The following is a 25,827-nucleotide window of genomic DNA, read 5'->3' as shown; positions in this document are numbered from 1 at the left end:
CAGCTTCCTGCTAATGCACCTGGGAAAGCAGTGGAAGATGACACAAGTAACTGGACCTGTGCCACTCACGTGGGAGACCCTGATAGTGCTTCTGGCTCCTGGCTTTGCCCTGGCCCAGTCACAGCCACTGCAATGATTTGGGGAGTGAACTGGCAGATAGACGATCTCTCTCTCTCTCTCTATCTCTCCCTCTCTTTCTGTAACTCTGCCTTTCTAATAAATAAATAAATATTTTAAAATTAAAAAAAAACAGGTGAGAGAGGAAAACTTTGAAAAATGGAAATGCTGTAAAATCCATGCCAATGGTGATACAAGACAGCACGCAAGTCTGATTGGGGAACCACAACGCCACTGCGATCGCTGGAGCGGCCTCACTACTCGCCACATCACTAAGCCGACCAGGCTCCCCTTCCTCCCTAGTGAGCCTTTCCTTGTCCACTTACAGCTCCTCCCCAAGGAACTAGGCTCCCGTCTCCTTCTGTGGGCTTGGAACTCACCAACGCTTCCAACAGCCCAGTGCCTCTCCTCCTCCGTCCCTGCCTCCTCCACAGGAGACAGCACAACCCTGGTGGGGTGGGAGGTGATCAGTACTGGAGCCAGAAAAAAAATGTGAAGACTTGGAGTTACATCTGTGTTCTACAAGAAAAGAAATCAGGCTCTCGACCTCAGGGACACACAGGTAGACACTGCACCCTTGGTGCTCTGCATGGCTGTGGTCACAGGTCACCTGCATGGCTGTAGTCACAGGTCACCTGCACAGCGGTGGTCACATGTCATCTGCATGGCTGTAGTCACAGCTCACCTGCATGGCTGTAGTCAAGGTCACCTGCACAGCGGTGGTCACATATCATCTGCATGGCTGTAGTCACAGCTCACCTGCATGGCTGTGGTCACCTATCACCTGCATGGCTGTGGTCACATGTCACCTGCATGGCTGTGGCCACAGGTCACCAGCATGGCTGGGGTCACAGGTCACTTGCACAGCGGTGGTCACCTGTCACCTGCATGGCTGTGGTCACATGTCGCCTGCATGGCTGTGGTCACAGGTCACCTGCATGGCTGTGGTCACAGGTCACTTGCACAGCGGTGGTCACATATCATCTGCATGGCTGTAGTCACAGCTCACCTGCATGGCTGTGGTTACATGTTACCTGCATGGCTGTAGTCACAGGTCACTTGCATGGCTATGGTCACATGTCATTTGTGTGCCTGTGGTCACCTATCACATGCATGGCTGTGGTCACATGTCACCTGCATGGCTGTGGTCACATGTCACCTGCGCAGCAGTGGTCACCTGTCAGTTTCCTTCCAGGAAGCAGCCAGAGGACAGACATAGAAGGTGGTGCCTCACTTGGATTTCTTTCCTGTGTCTTACGCTGCATTGCAGTTCATGTGTACCCAATTTAGTGGATTTATGGATGATGATATCTGGAATTAAGTACATGAACTCTTGAGAGACGGCTGGATGGCTTATAAAAAAGGATTTTCGAAAAGCATCCATGGGTCAAAGTCAACACTACTAACAAAGGCAAAGAAAGGAACCCAAGCAGGGCTGGCAGCCTCCTCCTCCTCCCAAAGCCATGTGACAAGTCGCAGGACACAAGGATTTGAAGACTGGAAGCCCTGCTCCCCTGCAGAGTGTCCCTCAAGGGACTGCCTCACCAGCGAAGAGTCATCACAGCTGGTAAGACTTTTGGAAAAGTTTGTTTACTTTCCTCACCTTTTGTTAACTTCCTCTGTGGGAATAAAGCAATGAGTGTGACAAGCCCTGTCCTGGTGGAAGTGATGTTGCACTCCCAGGTATGGCGACTCCTCATCCGTCTCTGGGGGCCTTGTTAGCTTCTCTGGGGGCCCTGGGCTTTTCAGTGTCAAGATCTCAGTAGCATGAACAGAAGAATGTATTTTGCTCATGTGTTTCTGGGTCCCTCACTTCCTCCCCTCCACCCCACCAGAAACAGCCAGACGGCCAGGGCATGTTCCTCTCCTCAGACAGTCGACTTCCAGGAGCACCATTAGAAACATGACTTCCAGGAGCACCATTAGAAACATCGCATGCCCTTTAGGACCTGAGATCACAGCAGGAGCATTGTCACCGCCCCCTTGTTGTCCCCAGACCAAGGCAATTCACAAGCTGGTGCCTGAAATCAAAAGCGGAGGGGCATGTGCTGGGGGAGGGGAGGAATGAAGTCCTTTGGCAAAGCTGTAGACAGAGAAAGGAGGAGGGAAATCACAGCCAGTAGAGCTCTTCTTTGCAGCTTGAAAATGAATAGGAGGGGCTGCTGCTATGGCATAGCGGGTAAAGCTGCAGCCTGCAGTGCTGGCATCCCATACAGGTGCCAGTTCAAGTCCTGGCTGCTCCACTTCTGATCCAGCTCTTGGGTATGGCCTGAAAAAGTAGTAGAAGATGGCCCAAGTCCTTGGGCCCTTGCATCCACGTGGGAGACCCAGAATAAGCCCCTGGCCCCTGGTCCCTGGCTCCTGTCTTCATATCAGTGCAGCTCCAGCCGTTGCGGCCAATTGGGGAGTGACCTCTCTCTCTCCCTCTCTGCCTCTCCTCTCTCTGTGTAACTCTGACTTTCAAGTAAATAAATAAAAATAAATCTTTAAAAAAAGAGTGAGGGCATTACCCACCTTTGTTCTTTAACTGCCTATGCTAAATGCGAGTAATAATAATATGATAGTGTTGAACAACTTAACTCATTCCTTAACTCATTGCACTTCCCCTATGTCTAAAGATTTATGCACAGACATGCCCGATCAATATAGGACATTGACCAGCAAGGCTCACATCTGTCCTATCTTTCCAACATTGCACTTCTTAACAGAAAGCTTTCTCTTTTGTGTGCAATGATGGATGCCTGTATGTGAGTAGTTTCTAGGCCTAAAGAAATCCACTCAATTTAGCTAGCTTGTTTTTCCTCAAAGGATCTTGGTGGCTCACCGGATTCACATGCCATTGTGAATGGCTTCACAATGTCATTGTTTCCACATCATTACGCATATGTATACGGAACCACAGAGAGAAAACCCTGTCTTCCAGCATATTGTCTGTTTCAGTTTGTAGGAACTAGAGGTACAACACAAGAAGGGAAAAATTCACTTAAAAACATTTATTTTCTGCAGCTCCCTTAGGCCGGGGGCTCTGGAAGGCATACAGAGGAGATTGCTTCTATGCTAATCTTCAGTGGAAAGATTTGTGTGATAGACTACAGTGAGTCTTGTTGAACTACTGTTGACAGAGAGAATTTAAAGGAGTTGAGGACGATTCTTTCAGGATTCCTAAGGAAATGCCTAGTAAAAGACAATGTAAATAAATAGCGTCAATTAACATCTATGGTGTGCCGAACACTTACATGGTGATTGATATAAATTATTCACTGGCAGGTATAAGACTCCTTTTGCATGATTTCAAGGCTTACTTTAAATCTACATTAAGCAAAACAGTGTAATAGTAGTGTAAAGGTAGACTCTATCTTTGAAACAGAGTAAAGAATCCCGTATCTGAGCACTTGATTCAAAGTCCAACTCCACCCCAAATGCAGCTTCCTGCTAATACCCCGGGAGGGAGGCAGCAGGTGGTGGCTCACATGGCTGGTTCCTTAACCTCCATGTGGGAGACCTGGACTGAGTTCCTGCTTCGGCCTGGCCCAACCATGGCTGTTGCAGGCATTTGATGAGTGAACCAGCGGATGCGAGTACTCTCTCTTTCTCTCTCTCTCTCTCTGTGTGTCTATGTTGTGTGTGTGTGTGTGTGTGTGTCTCAAATAAATTTTTAAAAAGTTAAAGATTTCCAAAAACGAACCACTTATATGTGGAAAACTGATTTGTTTTGTTTTATTATTTGAGAGACAAGAGATATACATAGATATACATAGACACAGAGATAGCAAAGAGTTCCCATCTGCTGGTTGACTCTCCAATTGCTTGTAAAGTCAGGATCCTGGAACCCAATCCAATATTCCCATGCAGATGGCAGGAATCTGTGACTTGAGCCATCACCACTGCCTACCAGGCTCTGCATTAGAAGGAAGCTGGAGGCAGTAGCTAGAGCTACTACTGAACCCACACACTCCTATGTGGGACATGAGCATCTTAACTGTTAGCTTCAATGTTCACTCCCGGAAAACTAATTTTCAACAAAGACAGAAAGATAATTCAATGGAGAAACAAGCATCTTATCAATAAATGTGGCATTTCAAAAAAGGATACCAGTATATAAAAGAAAAGTTATTTCTTTCACACATTATACTATACAAGCAAGATTAACACAAAGGATTCATAGACATAAATGTAAAGCCTTCAGCTGCAAAAACTCTAGAAGAAAACATAAGAGAAAATGTTTTCTTTCTGTCTCTCTCTCTCACTGTCCACTCTGCCTGTCAAAAAACAAACAAACAAAAAAAAAAAGAAAATGTTAATGCATTGCAGTAGGCAAGGATTTTCTAGCTGTGACCCTGGGAGCAGGATCAATAAAATAAAAAGGTAATAACTTGGGCTTGATGAAAATTTCTCTGCTTTTCAAATTACACAGTTCAAAGAATGAAAAAGACACAAACTTGGAGAAAATATTTACAAATCACTTACCCAATAAAGACTTGTATCCATATTTCAATAAAACAAACTTCCCAATCTAAAAAATGAATAGAACATTTGAACAAATCCTTTCCCAAAGCAAACATTTGGAAGTCAATCAAGACCATGAATTCTTGCTCAACATCTTTGGTCATTAAGAAAATGCAGATTAAAAAAGCACAGTGAGAGTTAGTATAAATCTACTAGAATGGCTAACAGTGAAAAGAGTAACCCACACATCCCTTCAAGGTTAACAGAGAACCTGAAAGCTGGGGAGAACGTAAAGCCATATGACCATTTTGGAAAACAGATCTTCTGTTAAAGTTAAACATACACTCATCGTGTGATGCACCCACTTTGTCCCTAGGTTTTCCATAAAGAGAAATGGAAGTGTAGATCCAAACCAAGACTTCTCCATGAATGCTCACAACAGCTTTATTCATCATCGTCGAAAACTTAAAACAACCCAAACACCCAAAGATGGACAAATGGGTAAGCACGTTGTGGTATTTCTTCATCTTGAAATCCTACCCAAGAAAAAAAAAGGACACATAGAGGATGGATAATGACACACTCAATCTCAAGGATGAAACCCAAAATCAATATGCTGGCATGAAAGAAGCCATACAAGAAAGAATAGTCTGTATGGCTCCATTATCCATTATGGAAAACTCCAGAAAATGCAGACTTAGCAGGGCAGGGATCGCCCAGGGAGGAGAGGGTGGGGAGCATTGCCAAGGACCACAGGGAACATTTCGGGGGCAGTGGATGTGTTTGTTATTTTTGATTAGATCACAGTTTTGTGGTTGTGCGTGTGCACGAAGCCTTGTCAAGTTGTAGACTGTGAAGATACGCAATTTATTTTGTCAGTTACACCTTAAGAAGGCAGTTTTCAACATATGTTTCCTTTGGCAATACAAATCCACGAAAACTTACATTATCTCCTTTGCACAGATTTTTGAAAAAGCAGAGATTGAGTCAGGTGCTCCCAGCACACACAGGCCCGGGGAGAGGGGGCTGTGAAATAGTAGCATCGCTTGGATTATGGTCCCCGAGTTCACTTGCTTTTTCCTGTGCATTTGCTTCTCCATGCATGAAATAAGGGACGAGATAACCCAAGATGTAATTTAAAGGTGAGTCAAAGATGGGATATTTTCAAGGAGGAGATTTCAAATGATGCTTTCATTTGAAGATCTCCGTTTTTAATTCTCATGTTTGTAGGGAAAGTTTGCCTATAAAAGGGCTCTTCTCTCCAGTCCCATAAAGAGGCAGGGAGTAGGGACTCCCTGTGGGACCCAAGAAACCACCCTAGCGAATGACAGCACCGTCCCCAGGAACCCCTTCCTCTGCCCTTTGCCAGCTCTCCACAGAGCCGCCTGTGAGCCTGACCCAACCTCAAGCAAGAGCCATATTGTATCTTCGCTTCATAAATTTTACAGAACCGCTTCTTGAAAAAAAAAAAAAAAAAACTTGGGGTTCAGGGACTCTGGGAGAAAAATGTCCAACCTGTCTTGGAATTTGGAAGCTCTGAGGCGTTTGCCTGCCAGCAGGTCTAGATGCAACGCATCCATCTTAGGGCTTCAGTGTTCTGTGTTTGGCTCCGAGAGTGAAAGCCTGCTTTCTGGCAAGCCACGCTGTATTCATAGGTGCCAGCTCCTCACCGAGCCTTGTCAACTTGCCATCAAACATATGGCCTAAATCCTCTAGTTCTCTAATAAATAATAAGGTGTTCAGCTTATTAGATGAGTGCTAATATTCAACATCCGAAAAGCCAAGAATTTAAAGAGCTTAATAAGCATTTAAAAGGCAACTAACCCACAACCCATTAGTCTGAAATAGGTTAGGTTGAGCTACCCAGGGCATATGGCTGTTAGTCTATTTATACTGTATGGCTTCTATTTATAGTTTTAAAAGTCAAAAGCTTGTGTTCTTATCATCTGAAGTATACACGGTATACTTCATATACATATGTATATACATAAGTATATATATATATATATCTTCTTAAAATAAATTTTTGAATGCGAAAATATTTTGAAATCCATGCAGTGGTTTTCATGCTATGCATTTTCCCTGATTGCTTATCTGTATGGATTTCAAATTTTTTTTACATGCAAATTAGCTTATGATTTAATTCCGAGTCCCACAAACTCGCTGCCCTGGGGCTAATAAGCCTGTGTCAGTGGATTTCTCCCCCAAGCAAGTCTGGGGACAAGATCCTTGAAAGAGAGAGGGTAAATTTATGATGTGGCACCAGGGAGCAGGGTCGGGAAGGGAAGAGAAGAAAGCCATCGGACACGAGAGCAGCACGGTTGGGTGACAGCCACGTGGAGTTCGTTCCCTCTGGGGATCATCCGAGTGACATGAGGAGCATTGCTCAGAACCATCCCCCTGCATGGGGAAGGTAGGTGCTCACCCTCAGTGCTCCTGGGTGCTCTGGCTGCTAAGTCCTCTGGTCTGCCCAGTTTGGGGGCCAAGAGCACCTCCTTAATTTGGTCAGAGGATGCCTCTGGGAAGAGTGAGGAGAGAATCAGGGTGGGCCAACAGGGTACTTATGAGCAGAGCACTGAAGGCAGGGACTTTGGAAAAAAAGATGTGGGGCTGGCGCTGTGGCATAGTGGGTTAAGTCTCTGCAGCACCGGCATCCCCTAGGGGTGAACGTTCATGTCCTGGCTGCTCCTCTTCTGATCCAGCTCCCTGCTAATGCACCTGGGAAAGCAGCAGAGGGTGGTCCAAGACCTTGGGGCCCTGCACCAACATGGGAGACCTGGATGAAGCTCCTGGATCCTGGCTTCAGAATGACCCAGCTCCACCTTTTGTGGCCATTTAGGGAGTGAAGCACAGATGGAAAACCTCCCTCTCTCCCTCTCTCCCTCTCTCCCTCTCTCCCTCTCTCCCTCTCTCCCTCTCTCTCTGTGTGTAACTCTGACTTTCAAATAAATAAATAAATCTTTGACAAAAACTTATTTCTAATAAAAACAGATGTTTATTTATATTTATGGCCTTAACTTGACTTTCAGACCACTTGGTCTTTCTTCTTTTCTGTCTTTCTATCTTATACCACAGTGGTCACCAATGCCAGCCGTCTCCCAAGAAAAACAAGCCCAGTCACACCAACCTAATAATTTCTCTTTCCAGTTCAGGCCTTCCACAGAGCCACATTGCCCTCAGTCAGCTTTTGTGACTGTAACCACGTGCCTGGGACAGGCTGCTCACGAAGGGAGGACGTTTATTTTGGCTCCTGCTTTTGGAGGGTCCCCAGTCCAAGATTACGCAGCCCCACTGGTCTGGCACCTGGTGGGGGTAGCTGAGGGTACACCGCACATGGAGGAAAGATAGCACAGTGAGACAGGATGCAGAGAGAGCTGCTGGGCCCCACTGGGTTTTTATAACCCAACCCTGTTGGCACACCGCAGCGACCTCCCCTAGGGCCCTCCTTCTAGGCACCATAAGTGGATTAAGTTTCAATGCCCCTAGCACCATAAACTCAAGACTTAGATTTAACCATCCGCATGAGCTGGAAACCAAATTATGTTCAAACTGTAGCTCACATAGTCTCACCCATCTAAACCCAGAGTAAGACTCCAATTCAGTTGCAAACCACAAAAAAAAAAAAAAGAGAGATGGGCCGGCACTGTGGCATAGTAGGTTGAGTGTCTGCCTGCCTGCGATGCTGGCATCCCATATGGGCACCTATTTGAATCCTTGCTGTTCCACTTCAGATCCAGCTCTCTGCTGTGGCCTGGGAAAGCAGAGGAAGATGGTCCAAGTGCTTGCGCCTGTGCACTACCGTGGGAGTCCCAGAAGAAGCGCCTGGCTCCTGGCTTTGGATGAGCACAGCTCCAGTCATCATGGCCATTTGGGGAGTGAACCAGCGGATGGAAGATCTCTCTCTCTCTCTCTGTCTCTCCCTCTCTCTGTCTGTAACTCTGCCTCTTAAATAAATACAATCTTTAAAAAAAGAGAGAGAACTGTCACCTTCCCCCCCAAAATAACAGAGACCTGAACTAACTGGGGCGCCCCGAGCTATGCCTCTGTAAGGGAACCACTACAAGAGACTGAGCCCCCTTCCTTTGGTCTAGTGGGCATGATCGGCAATTCAGCTGCCCACACATTACTCCCATTGAACGGAGAGTAGAGTGGGACACACACATGACCACAGGTGGACAGCCCCAGGGTACCTTAGTCCCAGACCCACGTTGGACTTCAACTCAAACAAAACAATTAATTGACGGAGAGACTCAGTCTCAGGACCTAGAGGGGACCTAAATGTCCAACTGTGGGTTTGTAAGCTTCAGGCCTGGGAGACTCTGTTACTGGTTTGCTCTCCAGGTCCAGGAAGCTTTGGTCCTGGTGTTCAGAACCACCAAGTCAGCCGCCCCGGTTTGTGGGGATGAGAATGGCTCATGGGCCCTGCTTCTGCGAACCTCACAGGCTGCTGACAAAACAGACACATGGGGCCATAAACCACCATGGGTTTATGGGGTGGGGGCAATGGAAATCCCTACGATGGGAAAAAAAAAAAAAAAAAAAAAAAAACACCGAAATACCAAGTGTGTGGGGGACAGCCAACACAGGGCTCCCAGGGTGGGCGGGGCCTTATGGGTATTTATGAGCTGTGTAAAGCAGGACCTCACCAGGTAGAGGAAGTGGCAAAGGGTGTTGTTCCAGGCAGTGGCAAACATGAGCAAAGGCTCAGGGACCTGAACGTGGCGGGGGAAGTCTTAGGAAAACGGACACGGTAACTGCTTGAGAAAGGAGCCGTGGAATAGTGGGGGTCATTGCCATAGAGAGACCACTACCTTCTGGATCTTAAAAAATGATCTACTCATTTCAACATACAAAGGTACCATACACACACACACACACATATAATTCTCTACATTGTGATGGTGTTTTTCAATTACTTTGTTTAAGAAATGATAAATATGTAAGCTGATAGATCTCTAATTAGCCTTATTTGCTTGTTACACAATGTATATCTGTACCGGGCCCCAGAAGATGTTGAATTATTATATGTCAATCAAAAAGGAAAGGAAGAGAGGAAAACCAAATTCTGAGTTGAAGAATGAAGCAGGTGGCTGTGGGCATATGGGCTCTAGCTGGTAGGGTAGGAGCCAAAGTCGCTGTCACTGGGACAGTTCCCTGGAGGGCTTGCTTGTCCCTTTGCCTTGCTGGTGAAGAACTCAGAGATCAGAGGACCAAGCCAGCCTGGAGGCCCGTCTCAATCTGCTGAACCTTGGCTTCTCCGGACGAGATACTTTACCCACAGGGCTTCATTCCTCAGGCTCTCCCAGGGCGATCACCACAGCGCAGCAAGGAAGATGTCTTAATAGCCAGGGTGGGATCCGCAGAGAAGCTGCTGCTGGCCCAGCTGACAGATGAGGGAAAGGACATAGAGGAGAAATCAGGTTCCAGGCAAGCGGTGCACCTGCTCAAAGAGGCAGACCATGCCTCCGTCTTCCAGCACCAGCAGCCTCGTACTCACCTGCCAGGACACCTCCGGCCACACTTGCCAGTCTCCATCCCCACAAACCACAGCCACCATCAGCAACCCCTCCCAGGTCCACCCTTGAGAGGAAAAACCCACGCAGGCCCTGGAGACAAGGGTGGAAGTGTTGGCCAGAAGTTCCGGGATCCCGGTGCACTGCATGGGTGCAGGAGAGGACTGTGGGCTCTGAGCAGACACAACGGGAGCTCTCTCCCTACAGACCCTTCACTCCAGCACGGGGCTGCTGCTTCTTCTTCTTTTGTTGTTGTTGTTTTATTTTTTTTTTATGACAGGCAGTTAGACAGTGAGAGAGAGAGAGACTGAGAGAAAGGTCTTCCTTTCGCTGGTTCACCCCACAAACAACCGCTACGGCCAGCGCGTTGTGCCGATCCGAAGCCAGGAGCCAGGTGCTTCCTCCTGGTCTCCCATGCGGGTGCAGGGCCCAAGCACTTGGGCCACAGCAGAGAGTTGGACAGGAAGAGGAGCAGCCAGGACAGAACCGGCGCCCCAACCGAGACTAGAACCCGGAGTACTGGTGCTGCAGGCAGAGGATTAGCCTAGTGAGGCATGGCACTGGCCTTCCAGCGCGGGGCTTCTAAAGCACAGAGCCCACTTTGTCTCCCTCGAAGGCCTTTTTGTTGCGAAAGTCAATATTTCTTTCTTTTTTTAGGCCTAAGTAGTGGTCCATCATGTATATATACCACATTTTCTTTATCTGGCCATCAGTTGATGGACAGTTAAGTTTATTCTATATATATATATATTAAAAAAAGATTGTATGTATTTACTTGAAAGTCAGAGTTACAGAGATACAGAGACACAGAGGCAGAGAGAGAGAGAGAGAGAGAGAGGTCTTCCATCTGCTGGTGCACTCCCCAAATGGCCACCATGGCTGGAGCTGGGCCGATCCGAAGCCAGGATCCAGGAGCTTCTTCCTGGTCTCCCACATGGTTCAGGGGCCCAAGCACTTGGGTCATCCTCCACTGCTATTCCAGGCCATAGCAGAGAGCTGGATTGGAAGTGGAGCAGTCGGGACTCCAACCAGTGCCCATATAGGATGCCGGCACTGCAGGTGGCGGCATTACCCACTACACCACAGTGCCAGCCCCTGATTCCTATATGAGCTCATCTTAAATGACTGATGGTTGATCGAGTGCCAGCTGAGTCACCACTCCAGGTGTCTGTCAGCTCAGTCGGTCTACACCACAAGCCTTAAAGCTGAGGGTTGTCAGCCAGAGTTTACTGGAGAAGAGACCAAGGTTCAGAGATGCCAGCTTCATGTAAGATTTCACCCGCAATCAGTGGTGGGACTCAAATGGCACATCCAGGCTGTCCAGTTCGCATGTCTGTGTCCCCTCTGCCACCGCCATGGCCTCCTGTTGGGTTCCAGAGCTCCGGTTAAAGAATGAGTCAAGGGCTTCCCTTGTCAATGGCTGCATGTGTTTAATTTGTTTTACAGTCAAGAGGGACTGAATTCCAATTTCCTCTCATCACGAAAACCTCTTGACTTATTTTTTTAATGTCCTGCAGGTTTTGAAAAATTAGGCTTAGTTGTTGCTTGTTCCTGGCCTTGGCCGCCAGGGCCCGCTCCCTTTCCTGGCAACCTGGCCTGGAGGGCCAGCTGCCAGCCACCTACATCCAGGCTTCCAGAGTCAACACACCGATCCTCACACACAGAAGGACGCCAGTTCTTTTTTTTCCTTAGGAAAATTGCAGAATCTTCTTTGGGCAGAAATTGCACACTGAGTTTGCCTTGAGAGTGGTAACCTACTTCTTGCCGGTATGTAAAGATACAAGGTTGAGCATAACGAAATTGAAATCGTTCATTTACATGAGGTTTTTTTTTTTTTTTTTTTTGATAGGCAGAGTGGACAGTGAGAGAGAGAGACAGAGAGAAAGGTCTTCCTTTTGCCGTTGGTTCACCCTCCAGTGGCTGCCGCAGCCGGTGTGCTGCGGCCGGCACACCGCACTGATCTGAAGCCAGGAGCCAGGTACTTCTCCTGGTCTCCCAGCGGGTGCAGGGCCCAAGGACTTGGGCCATCCTCCACTGCACTCCCGGGCCACAGCAGAGAGCTGGCCTGGAAGAGGGGCAACCGGGACAGAATCCGGCACCCCGACCAGGACTAGAACCCGGTGTGCCGACGCTGCAATAATAACATATTAGGGCTGGCGCCACGGCTCACTAGGCTAATCCTCCGCCTCGCGGCACCGGCACACCGGGTTCTAGTCCCGGGCGGGGTGCTGGATTCTGTCCCGGTTGCCCCTCTTCCAGGCCAGCTCTCTGCTGTGGCCAGGGAGTGCAGTGGAGGATGGCCCAAGTCCTTGGGCCTTGCACCCCATGGGAGACCAGGATAAGTACCTGGCTCCTGCCATCGGATCAGCGCAGTGCACCGGCCGCAGCGCGCCGGCTGTGGCGGCCATTGGAGGGTGAACCAACGGCAAAGGAAGACCTTTCTCTCTGTTTCTCTCTCACTGTCCACTCTGCCTGTCAAAAAAAAAATATTAGCTAAGTTTAGAACTGGTGAACTGGTAGCTGTTGGAAATTTCTTGGTGCTAAACATGTATCAGATAAGAGTCAACAGTATCAAGAGAAAAGAACCATTTGTAAAATAATCTGTGTGCACTTGCACCTGCATGTGATGTTCAGAATTTCTTTAATCCTGTAATCTAGTACTTAGACATGAAGTCATCCAGACAGAACAACTTGGGAGTCATCTTAAACTCCTTGAGCACCTAGTGGCGGGCACTGTGGTGTAGTAGGTTAAGCCTCCATCTGTGGCACTGGCATCCCATATGGATGCCAGTTCATGCTCCTCTCCTGATCCAGCTCTCTTCTATAGCCTGGAAAAAGAGTGGAAGATGGTCCAAGTGCTTGGGCTCCTACACCCATGTGGGAGACCCAGAAGAAGCTCCTGGCTCCTGGCTTTGGATTGGCACAGCCACAACCATTGTGGCCATTTGGGGAGTGAACCAGTGGATGGAAGACCTCTCTCTTTCCCTCTCTCTGTCTGTAACTCTGCCTCTCAAATAAATAATTTTTTTAAAAGAAAATAAAACCTCCTTGACTATTTTGTTCTGGTCTTCCACTCTGTTCATCTATTATTATTGTCATTGTTACTATTATTATTCAGAGGCAGAGAGATAGAATTCCCACATGCTAGTTCACTCCCCAAAAAGGGAACAACAGCCACCGGGCCAAAGCCAGAAGATGGGAGTTCAATTCAGGTCTCCCACGTGGGTATCAGGAACCCAATCAATTGAGGCATCTCTGCTATCTCCCAGGATCTCCGTTGGTAGGAGACTGGAGTCAGCAGTGAGAGGCAGGTGTTGGAACCAAGGCAGTCTGGTGTGGGACGCAGGTATCCTAACTGCTAAACTCAGCATCCCCTGGTGTTCATGTTTAGATTGAGCCAAAGTGCAGAATGTCTCTCCATGTTGTTCTCTCATTGTGGTCTCATTGCCACAGTCTGGCTGACACCCCAGCTGCCAGAATCAGCTGGGACTCTTTCTGTCTCCTCTGACTCCGTGCTCAATTGCTCTTATCCTGTCAGTCTATCACCCCCTATCTGCAATGGAGCCCCCCACTGCCTGCTTCTAAAGTCTTATCATGGCACTGGAGGCCCCTGTGACTTGGTCCAGTTTCCTCCCTGACCCATTATTCACCACAGAACATCAACCATCATTCTCACCACCCACCTCCGGGGCCCTCACATTCCCCTTTAAACTTGTGCTGTTCTCTTCATTGAAAATTTCCATTCCTATTGCATGCCTATTGGAAGTCTTCAGCCTAGGGTCCAGCATCATAGTTTAGCAGGTTGAGCCACCACTTGTGATGCCGGCTTCCCATATGGGCACCAGTTCGGGTCCTGGTTGCTCCACTTCCTATCCAGCTCCCTGTTAATGCACTTGGGAAAGCAGCGGAAGATGGCCCAAGTGCTTGGGCCTCTGCCATCCATGTGAGACACCAGGATGGAATTCCAGTCTCTGGCTTTGCCCTGGCCCAGCCATTGTAGACATTTGGGGACTGAACCTGTGGATGGAAGATCTCTCCCTCTCTCCCCCTCTCTTTCTGTAATTCTGCCTTTCAAATAAATAAATAAATAAATAAATCTTAAAAATAAAATGTTCAACCTAAATGCAACCTTTTACTCAAAATTCCCTGTTCCATAGTTCCTCCTTTTGACTCCAAAGAACTTGGATTCTACACCCTCCTCCCTGCACCTGTTCTTTGTACCTCTCCTCAGCTGTCTGCACTTAGAGGACAGGAGCTGTGACTTATCCATCCTTGTGTGTGGCCCCAGGTAGGTACACAATAGCTATTTCTCTATGTAAATGTCTTTAAAGGGATGCAGACTGAAATGCTCACTAACGTGTATGTGTATAGCCCTTTCTCAGGACTAGTGCTAGCTTCAGATTACAAAGAGGCAAAAGCCCAAGAGATTTTGTTGTCCACAACATGCTGGAGCCAAAAAGAAGTCATTTTCCATTTCACTTATGGAAATGAGAGCATGTAAAAAAAGACTTTGAGTTCCCCAACTTGGTTAACCCAGAGGAGAGAACAAAGTTAATTTTCCCTACCAGAGATGCTTGCCAAGGTTCTGATCTTTAGGACTTTCTAAGCCTTTGCTCTACTGCTCGGGGGAACTGCTTTTTAGGGCCTGAGATCCATCTGCTGGATCTGCCACACAGAATCAGAAATGAAAGGTAGTCCAATTGAGAGGCAAGGAGGAAGGTAGGTCTCACACAGCCGGCCCGGACAGGTTCGCTAGCTAAAGGAGTTAGGCAGTGATTAACGAGCCCATCTCGGCAGGCCAGACAAGATACAGCATGGCTTCTGCTTCAGTCTTGTTTTTGCAAACATAGTGCTTGTGCAAACCAGACAAGGTGCACCGGTGTGTGCCAGGCACCGTGGGGAGAAGAGTTTATGCCACCCTGTTACTGGTTTGAGGTCCCTCCTGGCTGCGCCTGCCAGTGTTTTGAAATTGTGTGGTGGTTTCATGCTGTAGATGAATGTGCAGTATTTACTTGGACGCAGACACCAGGTTCATTTTGCCCTGAATCCTTGCTCAGTGTCCAGCCTGCCTTGCCAGAGGCAGAGGGTGTGTGTAAACTCACTTTTCCCACTGCCTTGCCCCTGCAGCATCCACCCAGCGGCCTCCCAGCTGTAGACACAAGCACTTGTTTGGCTGACGACCCGGCAGAAGCTGGCACAGCTGGGGTTCAGCTACAGTCGAAGCCTGAGGCTCACCCAGCTAGACAAGGGTTCCAGGAAATAGAGCTGAGAAAGTTTAGAAAGGGCTGACACCTTGCAGCCCAGTGCCTTGGACTTGTTGGGTGGACCCTGCTAGGGAGCAAGACAGATTGACGATGTCCATCTATGCTCCTGTGGCGTAACATTGCTGGAGAGGAATTTAAATAAAATCTTTCCCAGTTGAAAAATGAGTAGAAACCCAAGGACCAAGATGAAGAGGAAAGTGACTCAGCGATTTGCTTTTTCTTATTTTCTTTAATTACACACGGCTACTTTGCTCCCATACTAAAAATGCTTCAAATCAGCTCAAGTATGTAAACTTGTAACCTGTTCACAAAGGCTAAAATATACGCACAGAGTTTGGTTTATTTTTTCAAAGCATCCTCAGGTTTTTCTGAATATCAAAAGGACCAAACACACAGAAAGGCTTACTTTGTTTCCAACACCATAACAGGAATGTAGCAAACAGAAGACATCCACAATGCAACTCTTTGGAGTTCTTCTTCTGTTAGACTAAATACATTTTTAAAATATTTTAAAAGATTTATTTATTTATTTGAAAGTCAGAGTTACACAGAGAGAGGAAGAGATAGAGATAGAGATGGGGGGGGGGGAGTCTTACATCTGCTGGTTCAACCCCCAAATGGCCTCAATGGCCAGGGCTGGGCCAGGCAGAAGCCAGGGGTCAGGAGCTTCCTCTAGGTCTCCCATGTGGGTGCAGGGGCCCAAGAACTTGGGCCATCTTTAGCTGCTTCCCCAGGCCATTAGCAGGGAGCTGGATGGGAAATGGAGCAGCCAGGTCTTGAACAGGTGCCTATATGGGATGCTGGCACTTCAGGAGGCAGTTTTACCTGCTATGCCACAATGCTGGCCCCAACAAAATGTATTTTTAAATGATAACAGTATAATTACATAATACTGTCTATACAGAGTTCATTTATTTCTTGCTTTGATATATTTTTAAATTCTGTATTTATTTTTATTTTTAAATATCCAGCAGCTGGCATGTAGCCCAGTGGTTAAACTTGACCACATCTCATAGCATGGTTTGCTTCCAAACTCTGGCTCCTGACTTCAGCTTCCTGCTAATGTAGACCCTGGGAAGCAGAAGTGATGGCTCAAGTAGTTGGGTTCCTACTGACCTGGATCGAATTCCCATCTTCTTTCTCCATCCCTAACCCAACTCTGGCTTTTGCAGGCATTTAAGGAGTGGACCAGCTGACAGGGACTCTCTTCCACCTCTGTGTGTGTGAAATTAAATTTTAAAAAATATATCCATATTGGGGCCGGCACTTGCGGGTAGCAGGTAAAGCCGCCACCTGCGGTGCCATCATCCCATATGGGCGCTGGTTCAAGTGCTGGCTGCTGCACTTCCGATCCAGCTCTCTGCTGTGGCTGGGAAAGCAGCAGAAGATGGCCCAAGTCCTTGGGCCCCTGCACCCATGTGGGAGACCCTGACGATGCTCCTGGCTCCTGGCTTTGGATCAGGGCAGCTCCAGCCCTTGTGGCCATCTGGGGAGTGAACCAGCAGATGGAAGACCTCTCTCTGTCTGCCTCTCCTTCTCTCTCTGTATAACTCTTTCATATATATATATATATATATATATATATATATATATATCCATGCAAGAGGATGTGTGTCTATCCCCCTTTCTTTACATCTGAAATTTTCTTGCCCACTCCCCTGGCTCAACCTTATAACTTCTTTAAGATTTTCTATTGATAGAAGCAGAGGTGGTCCGATGACCCAAAGACATCTATGCCTACACAGAAAGAACTGAAGGTTACTTTTGTTCAGGAGACTCAGCCCAATAGGCTTGATAGCAGTTACCTCAGCCTATCAAACAAAGCCTAGAAAAGAGAAGTACATTGGCCAGGAAGAATGCTTAAGTAGTTATTACTGCCCAGCATAGCCCCACAATGCACTGGCATGAATCAACCATTTGATTAAGCTCCTAGAGTTTAGTGGATCTTGAATTGCCGGGCCAAGAATCAACAGCAGGTGGCTTTTCTTCTGTTCCGCAGTAGCTAGCAGGTAGGCTGGAAGGACTCAAAACCTGTGGCCATCTTTTTTTTTTTTTTTTTTTTTTTGACAGGCACAGTGGACAGTGAGAGAGAGAGACAGAGAGAAAGGTCTTCCTTTGCCGTTGGTTCACCCTCCAATGGCCTCCACGGCCGGTGCGCTAATCCGATGGCAGGAGCCAGGTGCTTTTCCTGGTCTCCCATGGGGTGCAGGGCCCAAGCACTTGGGCCATCCTCCACTGCACTCCCTGGCCACAGCAGAGAGCTGGCCTGGAAGAGGGGCAACCAGGACAGAATCCTGCGCCCCGACCAGGTCTAGAACCCGGTGTGCCGGCGCCGCAAGGTGGAGGATTAGCCTAGTGAGCCGTGGCGCCGGCCACCTGTGGCCATCTTTGGAGCTGGGAGGAAGAACACTGCAGAGGTAGTTCAGTGTCTTAACAGTTGCTGTCACCTGTGTTGCAGGGACCTCTGCTAGAGCCACAAGCCCGGGCTCCGTTGATGCCAGCTGTCTTGAGCTTCCTCACAGCCTTGGCAGTCAGGACTCCTGGATAAGAGTCCCCCCGAAAACACAGTGCAGGAATATGGCAGCATGACAGCTTCATCTCAGAAGCCACATGGCCTCTCTTCCCCCACAAGGTGCTGGACAAGGCCTATGCGGAGGTCTGCCCAGGTTCAAGAGGAAGGGATAGCAACCCCACCTCTCCCGAGAGAAACGTCAGGGTCATAGTAAACAAGATCCTGTGAGTGGAGGAAACGTGTTGTGTGTGTGTGTGTGTGTGTGTGTTTTATTTTTTAGCACAACATGCAAAGAAAAAGAAGAGAAAGATAAACACAAATACTGCATGGTGCTAATTTCTGAATACATCATTAGCCACATGTGTCTTTTTCACCATCCTAATCTGTTTTATCAATGTTTAACAACAAAATATAGATGAATTTGTTGTGAGAAATGATTATTACTTTTAATTCAAAAAATGCGCCTTAGACTAAGAGTGGCAAAAAAAAAAAAAAAAACTTACAAAGAAGAAAACCCTCAATGGCAAGGTAATGCTTGCTTTTGCTGTACATCTCCGTTCTTTCTCATGCGAGGAAACTTATTGATGCTGAAGCATAGTTTGGGTTAACCCTCAGTTTCCCAGTCTCAGATCAAGACCTTGCTTCCCTGGGTCATTTTAAGAGGAGACCCCAGGAAGCTCTGATAGGCAGGTGGAGAGGTGACACAGCAATGCATTATTTGACAAGTCACCAACCAGGCCATGATGAGCCACTGAGAGCTCCCCTGCGGAGTGCGGAAGCCAGGCTATTCCTACACCAGCTCTCCTGGGTCCGTCCTGCACTGAGACTTGCACCCAGGGGTGCCTTCTGCATGTAGAGCGAGGATGCTCCTTGACCCACAGACAGGGTTCACACAGCGTGGTGATGCTTCCCCTCCTGGGGAATGGGGGACTCTGGGAGCGGCCGCCTTCGAGGTAGGTAGGAACATTGTGGGCTGAGTTCCATCGGGCATGCTTTTCCACTAATCAGCACACAACCCAGGGGCAGGGGAGACATGGGGGCCCAGCAGGCTGGAGAAATGAAGATCAAGTTCATGTACTGTGTATTTCTCTACTTAGAAAACTAAAGACAGGATTTTGAATGTTTGCCCCATAAAATATATCCACATATCATAACATCACCGGTATTCCGTAAATATGTGTAAATATGTACTGTTTTTATGTGTCTGTTAAATTTTTGTAATAACAAGGGTTTTTTCCCCCCAAAATCAATTAATCAGGGGACTGATGTTGTGGCACAGAGGGTTAAACTGCCGCTTGCAACACCGGCATCCCGTATCAGAGCCATGGTTCAAGTCCTAGCTGCTCTGCTTCCATCCAGACCCCACTAATGCACCTGGGAAGGCAGGGGAGGATGGCCCAGGTGCTTGGGCCCCTGCCACCCTCGTGGGAGATCTGGATGGAGCTCCTGGTTTCAGCCTGGCCCAGCCTCCATTTGGAGGGTGCACCCGAGGGTGGAAGATCTCTCTCTCTCTACCTCTCTCTCTGTCACTCTGCCTTTCAAATCAATCAGTACATCAATTTTTAAAAGGATTCTTAATTTTTTTTAAATAAAAATTGATTAACTGGCCAAAACAAAGCAGCTTGTTGACATGTGAAGCTTAGGTAAAGTAGTATCTTACATCCTAGAGGGAAAGGCTGCAGTGTAATTAAAATATTGCATACTTGGTAAAAAGTCGAATGCGTTTTTGGTTCCAGCACACAGCCCCTTGCTTGTACACCTGGAGGGAGCTTGCAGTCCAGCGCCAGCGCCTCTCAGTGGTCACCAGCGGTCACGTGGTACAGAGGAGGCTGTCCCACCCTGGACCCTCGGGGATCCGTGCACCCGGTGAGATCCTTCCCAATGCTAGTTCTGTGTTGGTGGAAGGATGATACTTTGGGACATGAAAAATCACAGTGCTACTGTCAATCTGGACGTTCAAAGCCCTGAGATTTTGTTTTCACACTAAAATGGGCTCGTGTCAAAGGAAAGATGCACACCTGAGTGTAAGGTGAGGCATAAGCCCTGTGACATTTGCATCGCTGCGATCCCCAACGACTTGCTCCAGCGGGGCTCCCTGGCTGTGAGTGGCCAGGACCTCTGCTCTAGGGGCTGTGAGCCAGGGTTGCCCGCTGTGCGTGAACTTACAAGTCCCTGCCTGTGAATACTAGAGCTATGCTCTCACAGAGTCTAACTCCAGAGCAGGCAGCTCAGTTGCCTGGAATTCTCTCCTCTTCCATTCCTTGGTTTTCCTTCACCAGCCAGTGAAGGAAATTTGTTATCTATCACTGGGAATCTTGAAAACCACATCCAAATGTCTTTGCTAGTATTAAAAAGAGAGAGAGAGAGAGAGAGAGAGAGAACAAGTGCAGGTGAGAATGTAGCTAAAAGGGGGACCTTGCACACAGCTTGTTAGTGGAATTGCAAGTTGGCAGAGCCGGTGTGGAAAACAGGATGGAGACATCTAAAGAAACTAAAAATAGAACACCCGTTTGGCCCAGCAATCCTTCTTCTGGATACACACCCAAAGGAAAGGAAATTAGCATGTGGGGGAGATATGTTTTCCCCAAAGCGCTATTCACAACACCTGAGGTATGGAAAGGACCCCGCTGTGCATCGGTGAAAGGATGGCTAAAGACAACGTGAGAGACAGGCAGAGATATGTGCATGCACAGTGGAGTATTATGTGGCCTTAAAAAAGAAAGAAACTCTGCCATTGGCAACAACACGGAAAAATCTGGAAAACATTCGGCTAAGCGAAATAAGCCAGGCAGAGAAAGATAAATACTGCATGATCTTCCTTCAAACTCATGGAAATGAAGAATGGAATGGGGAGTGGGGAAATTGGCCGAAAGGTACAAAGTTTCAGTTATTCACAATAAATACATTCTACAGACCTCCTAATTTAGCATAGTGCTGACAGTTAATTATCTACATTGTATACTTGAAATTTGCTGAGAGGGTGGACATTAAGTGTTCTTACCACCAAAAAAAAAAAAATCCACAATAACTATAATAAAAAAAGACACAGGAAGATACATTGAAAGCTGATGGATGTGTTTATGGCATAAGGTCAGTGATAGTTTCACAGGTGTATATTTGTCCACAAACTTACCAAATTGTATAAGTTAAATATGTACAGCTTTTTAAGTGTCAATCATGTCCCATTGACATTTTTTTAAAGATTTACTTATTTATTTGAAAGTCAGAGTTACACAGAGAGAGAAGGAGAGGCAGAGAGAGAGAGAGGTCTTCCATCCACTGGTTCACTCCCAATTAACAGCAATGGCCAGAGCTGCGCCAACCCAAAGCCAGGAGCCAGGAGCTTCTTCCGGGTCTCCCACATGGGTTCAAGGGCCCAAGGACTTGGGCCATCTTCTACTGCTTTCCCAGCCCATAGCAAAGAGCTGGATCAGAAGTGGAGTAGCCGGGATTCAAACCGGCACCCATATGCGATGCCGGCACTACAGGCCGGGGCTTTTACCCACTATGCCACAGCACAGCCCCCCCCCATTGAATTTATTGTCATTTTAAATAGATAAATAAATAAATAAATAAATAAAACCACACCCAAATGGTAGAGCACGGGGAAATGCAAAGCAGTGGGTTGAGTGGCACAGAGCAGCAGAGCCTGAAATGCACTTGTGTGCTGGACCTTGCCCTCATGAGCTGCAGCCAACATCAGATGACGAACCAGGGACTCAGTCCTCTGGCTCTGGGAGAAAGGAGGGCCAGGTGGAGGTGACCACCCCAGCCCCAGGTCAGCTGATCCCAGCCAACCTGCAGGTGCCTGGGCAAGCCCAGCCAAGATCAGCAGAGCCAGCAAGCGAAGCCCTGTGCACAGTACCAGCCCTCCATCCAACCCACAGACATGACCGTGCCAGCCAATTAAACACTACTTGTTGCGTGTCACTGAGCTTCCCGTAGTATTTACACTGCACATTTCTGGCACAAATGTCTAACCCTGTGCTTAAGAAGGAATATTAGAAAACAGAAATATCCAAGAGGGAGTCATCTGCCATGATGTATATGATGTAAAACAGTGCCGCAACTTCCCCTGCGATATTTTTTACTTGTATAACAGATCCTTGCTAGAAATTTTCTTTCTCAGTGAGGCTTTCAAAAAGGGGAAAATCTCACTTCTGAGGACACAGATTTAGGCCCTGGGGCACAAGAACCAGGGTGGGAGAAGCCATTGAGTGAACACACGGTCCAAGAATGTGCAGCAGTTTTGGGGAGTTACGGGATCTTTAGACTACAAAGCTAGGGGCTTATAGGATTCCTAAGTCCAAGCACCAGGGATTCCGTCAGATGACAGCAGCCCTTTAAGCAAATATGATGCTTGTTGGGGCCAGCCCTGTGGCTCACTTGGTTAATCCTCTGCGTGTGGAGCCAGCATTCTATATGGGTGCCAGGTTCTAGTCCCGGTTGCTCCTCTTCCAGTCCAGCTCTCTGCTGTGGCCCGGGAAGGCAGTGGAGGATGGCCCAAGTGTTTGGGCCCCTGCACCTGTGTGGGAGACCAGGAGGAAGCACCTGGCTCCTGACTTCGGATTGGCTCAGCGTCGGCCATAGCAGCCATTTGGGGAGTGAACCAACGGAAGGAAGACCTTTCTCTGTGTTTCTCTTTCTCTCACTGTCTGTAAACTCTACCTATCAAATAAAAAAACAATATGATGCTTGTTAATTGACCACAAGTCTTACTAGAGACCAGTACGGAGATTACAGAAGACATCTAACTTAATGGTTGACATTGGAGGCACAGGAATGGCCCTGTCAGGGTTAAAACCCAGTGCCATCAACTATCACCTTGAATCCATTATAATTCTGCTCAGCTTTGTCTATAAAATGTGGCCAATAGAGGGTGGCATTGTAGCACAGTGGGTTAAGCCAACACCTATAATTCCGGTATCCTGCATGAGCACCGGGTTGGAGTCCTGGCTACTCCATTTCCCACCCAGCTCCCTGCTAATGCTCTTTAGAAAGTGGCAGAAGATGTCCCAAGTACTTGGGTTCCTGTCATCCATGTGGGAAACTTGGATGGAGTTCAAGGCTCCTGGCTTCAGCCTGGCTCAGTCCCAGCTGTTACAGCCATTTGGGGAATGAACCAGCAGATGGAAGATTCTCTCTGTCTCTCTCTTTTGCTGTAACTCTGCCTTTCAGATAAATACATAAAATCTTTTTTAAAAGATTGCTAATAATGGTAGCTTCTTTGCAGAACTTTTGAGGATTAAGCAAGAGATGAGTCAACCACTTGCATAGCATAAATACTTACATCATAGATACATTATATAAATACCCAGTGAATATCTTCCCTAACTTATGATATAAAGTCACTTACTGTGGGGAGCAACTCGGACTAGACTAAGTTACTGGAATTAAGATTTATTCTATGCATCTGCTGCTCTCCCACAATATGGCGCTGAGAAGGGAGTAACAACTTCTACGCAGCTGCCTCTCGCCGATTTGATTGACTGAGCTGCAGGAGCTGATCTTGCTCCTGATTGGAGGAGAGCAGCGTACTCGGCGTGTGGGTAGCAGAGTTGGGATTGGTGGAAGAGGACTATAAAGGAGGAGAGAGACAACATGCACGAGGAACATCTAAGGGGAACATCTATCTGAAGGAACACCTGTGCAGCCCCCGAGAGAGCCGGCCGGCGGTGTGCCGCTCCCCCGCGGAAGTGGGGAATGTGGCAGGGGGAACCACCCTTCCACAGAGGTGGAAGGGACGGTAGCCAACCCGGGAAGAACCAGCAGCAAACCCGGGGAGGGCCGAGCAGACGAAAGAACAGCGCAGGGTCCTGTGTCGTTCCTCCACGAAGACGGGGAGTGACAACTTACAAAATTTGAGATCATCCTTATACAACTGCAAAACAGGGCACATCTTCATGACATGTACTCAAATTTCCTGCTTCTAATTGAGAGGCTAGCACCTGGGAGAGCAGGAGGAGGATGAGGTCGGAGTATTTATTCCTCCATCTCTCTTCCTAAGAGCTCCCCATGGGTTCGCCGTGTCTTTGCCTGAAGCTAACAGCTCTGATCTAGCAGCTCTGTCTACACAGCTTGTTTGCATACTCATCTTGTATCACAGTAGCTACACCCTTTTAGACTTAGGGGTGGTCATGGATCCCCACTCCTGGGCTTCTGCACTATTCCTGCCGCTTTCCTGCATTCCCCTGAAGTTACCCAATTCAAGCATGATGTCCCTTCCCTGTCTGGATTGTGATTGATTCAGTAATTGGTATCCAAGAGTCTCCAGGACAAAACTGCAGAGTGGCATCTTGGGATTGTATCATTACAAATGTTTTCCTTGTCAGATGGCACCAGAACACAAATGGCTCCTGCTCCAGGGACATCAAGATTACTCCCTGGGGTGGCCTGAGAATGGAGGAGCATGTGTGGCAACAGAGCCAGTGGGGCATTGAGAAAACGTAGCATTTACTCATTGCACAAACCGTAGTGCTTGCAAAGAACCAGGGACTGTTTCTGATGGGAATGGAGAGTGCACCCAAGGAAATGAAACTAAATGCTGAGAACATGCATGCTATGGGCAGAACAGTATCCCTTCCTAATTCCTATGGATCAGCCCTCTCAGTCTGTACAACATGACTGTATTTGGAGGTAGGGTCTATAACAAGGCAATGAAGTCCAATGAGGCCGTACGGTTGGGCCTTAATCCCCTGTGGCCGGTGTCCTCATGAGAAGTAGAAACTATGACACACAGGAGAAAGACCATGTGAGGACACCAGCAAAGACAGCATTGGCAAGCCAACGGGAGCACCTCAGAGACACAGACGCCTTGGTCTCAGATGCCCAGCCTCCAGGGCTGTAAGAAAATAGAGATGGGCTGTGTAAGACACATGGCATCCCTACCAGACTACCACAACGTATTTGAAAGCATCCATGGAAAGCTACACAGTCTTCATAGCAGCTTTGGAAGAGTCTTTTGTCATCTGTGGTTGGAGCCTGAAAACATCACGAACTTGTATTAGCAGGAAATGTGGGGGTGAGGATTAGTGTATGAAACCAAGGAGGACTAAATATAAGACTTGATCAGGTTAAATTTACCAATAGTCAGTTATTTCTCAGGATTTAATGCTAAGGTGAACAAATGCTTAGCTTCCTTAAACCTTCCTTGCCAGTTGACTCAATACCATTTGCATGCTCTTTCTTTCAAAGAAATGAGAAATATACTAGGGCATGCTGCTTGTATATCTAGCATATCTCTGATTGACCACTAGGGGCCAATATCTTATAAACCAGAATGATCCAGATAACTGAGGTTAATCATTTGTTTAAAGTATGCTTTGTTTTAATTTTTCATTTGATTTGAAAGGGGGAGAGACAAAGAAACACAGAGACAGAAAGAGAGGGACCTACCTGCTGACTCACTCCCCGAATGCCCACAACATGCAGGGCTGAGACAGGCCAAAGCTTGAATCCTTGAATTCAGTCTGGGTGTCCTGTGTGGGTGGCAGGGATCCAAGGACTTGAGCCATCATCTGCTGCTTCCCAGGGTGCACATTAGCGGGAGGGTGGGTCAAAAACACAGCCAAGGCTTGAACCTGGCATTCCCATATGGAATGTGAGCAGGCTAAGCCAAATACCTCCCTGAGCTTCACTCCTTAGACTCTGAAGTTTCAAATTTTATGGCCATCATTCTAGAATACTCTACATCATTCTAGAATAATATTCTAGAATATTATACATCATTCTAGAATAATATTCTAGAATATTCCAGGATATTACGTATTACATGATTGTAACAGAAGCAGAGATTATTAAATACAATATAATTTACCTTCATGTTGAACTGATTAAACTGTATTTTTTAAAAAAATATTTATCTATTCGAAAGCAGAGTTACAGAGAGGCAGAGAGTCCCAAGTCCCCAAATGGCTGCAATGGCTGAAGCTGGGCCAATCCAAAGCCAGGAGCCAGGAGCCAGGAGCTTCTTCCA

The 25,827-nt window shown here is 47.5% G+C and overlaps 1 long non-coding RNA gene across 1 annotated transcript; it reads right to left on the bottom strand.

Moving 5' to 3' along the window:
* Positions 1-237: 237 nt before the first annotated feature.
* LOC138844204 (uncharacterized) lies at positions 238-25,827 on the bottom strand. The gene is made up of 3 exons (XR_011379760.1): positions 25,248-25,827; positions 9,839-9,946; positions 238-590 (listed from the first exon to the last, which is right to left on the bottom strand). It is a non-coding gene; the product is annotated as an uncharacterized lncRNA (long non-coding RNA).

Source organism: Oryctolagus cuniculus, chromosome 11 (genome assembly GCF_964237555.1).
Source record: "Oryctolagus cuniculus chromosome 11, mOryCun1.1, whole genome shotgun sequence".
Taxonomy (NCBI): domain Eukaryota; kingdom Metazoa; phylum Chordata; class Mammalia; order Lagomorpha; family Leporidae; genus Oryctolagus; species Oryctolagus cuniculus.
The sequence above is the reverse complement of the archived record's forward strand: the minus strand, read 5'-3'. Positions and strand labels throughout refer to the sequence as shown.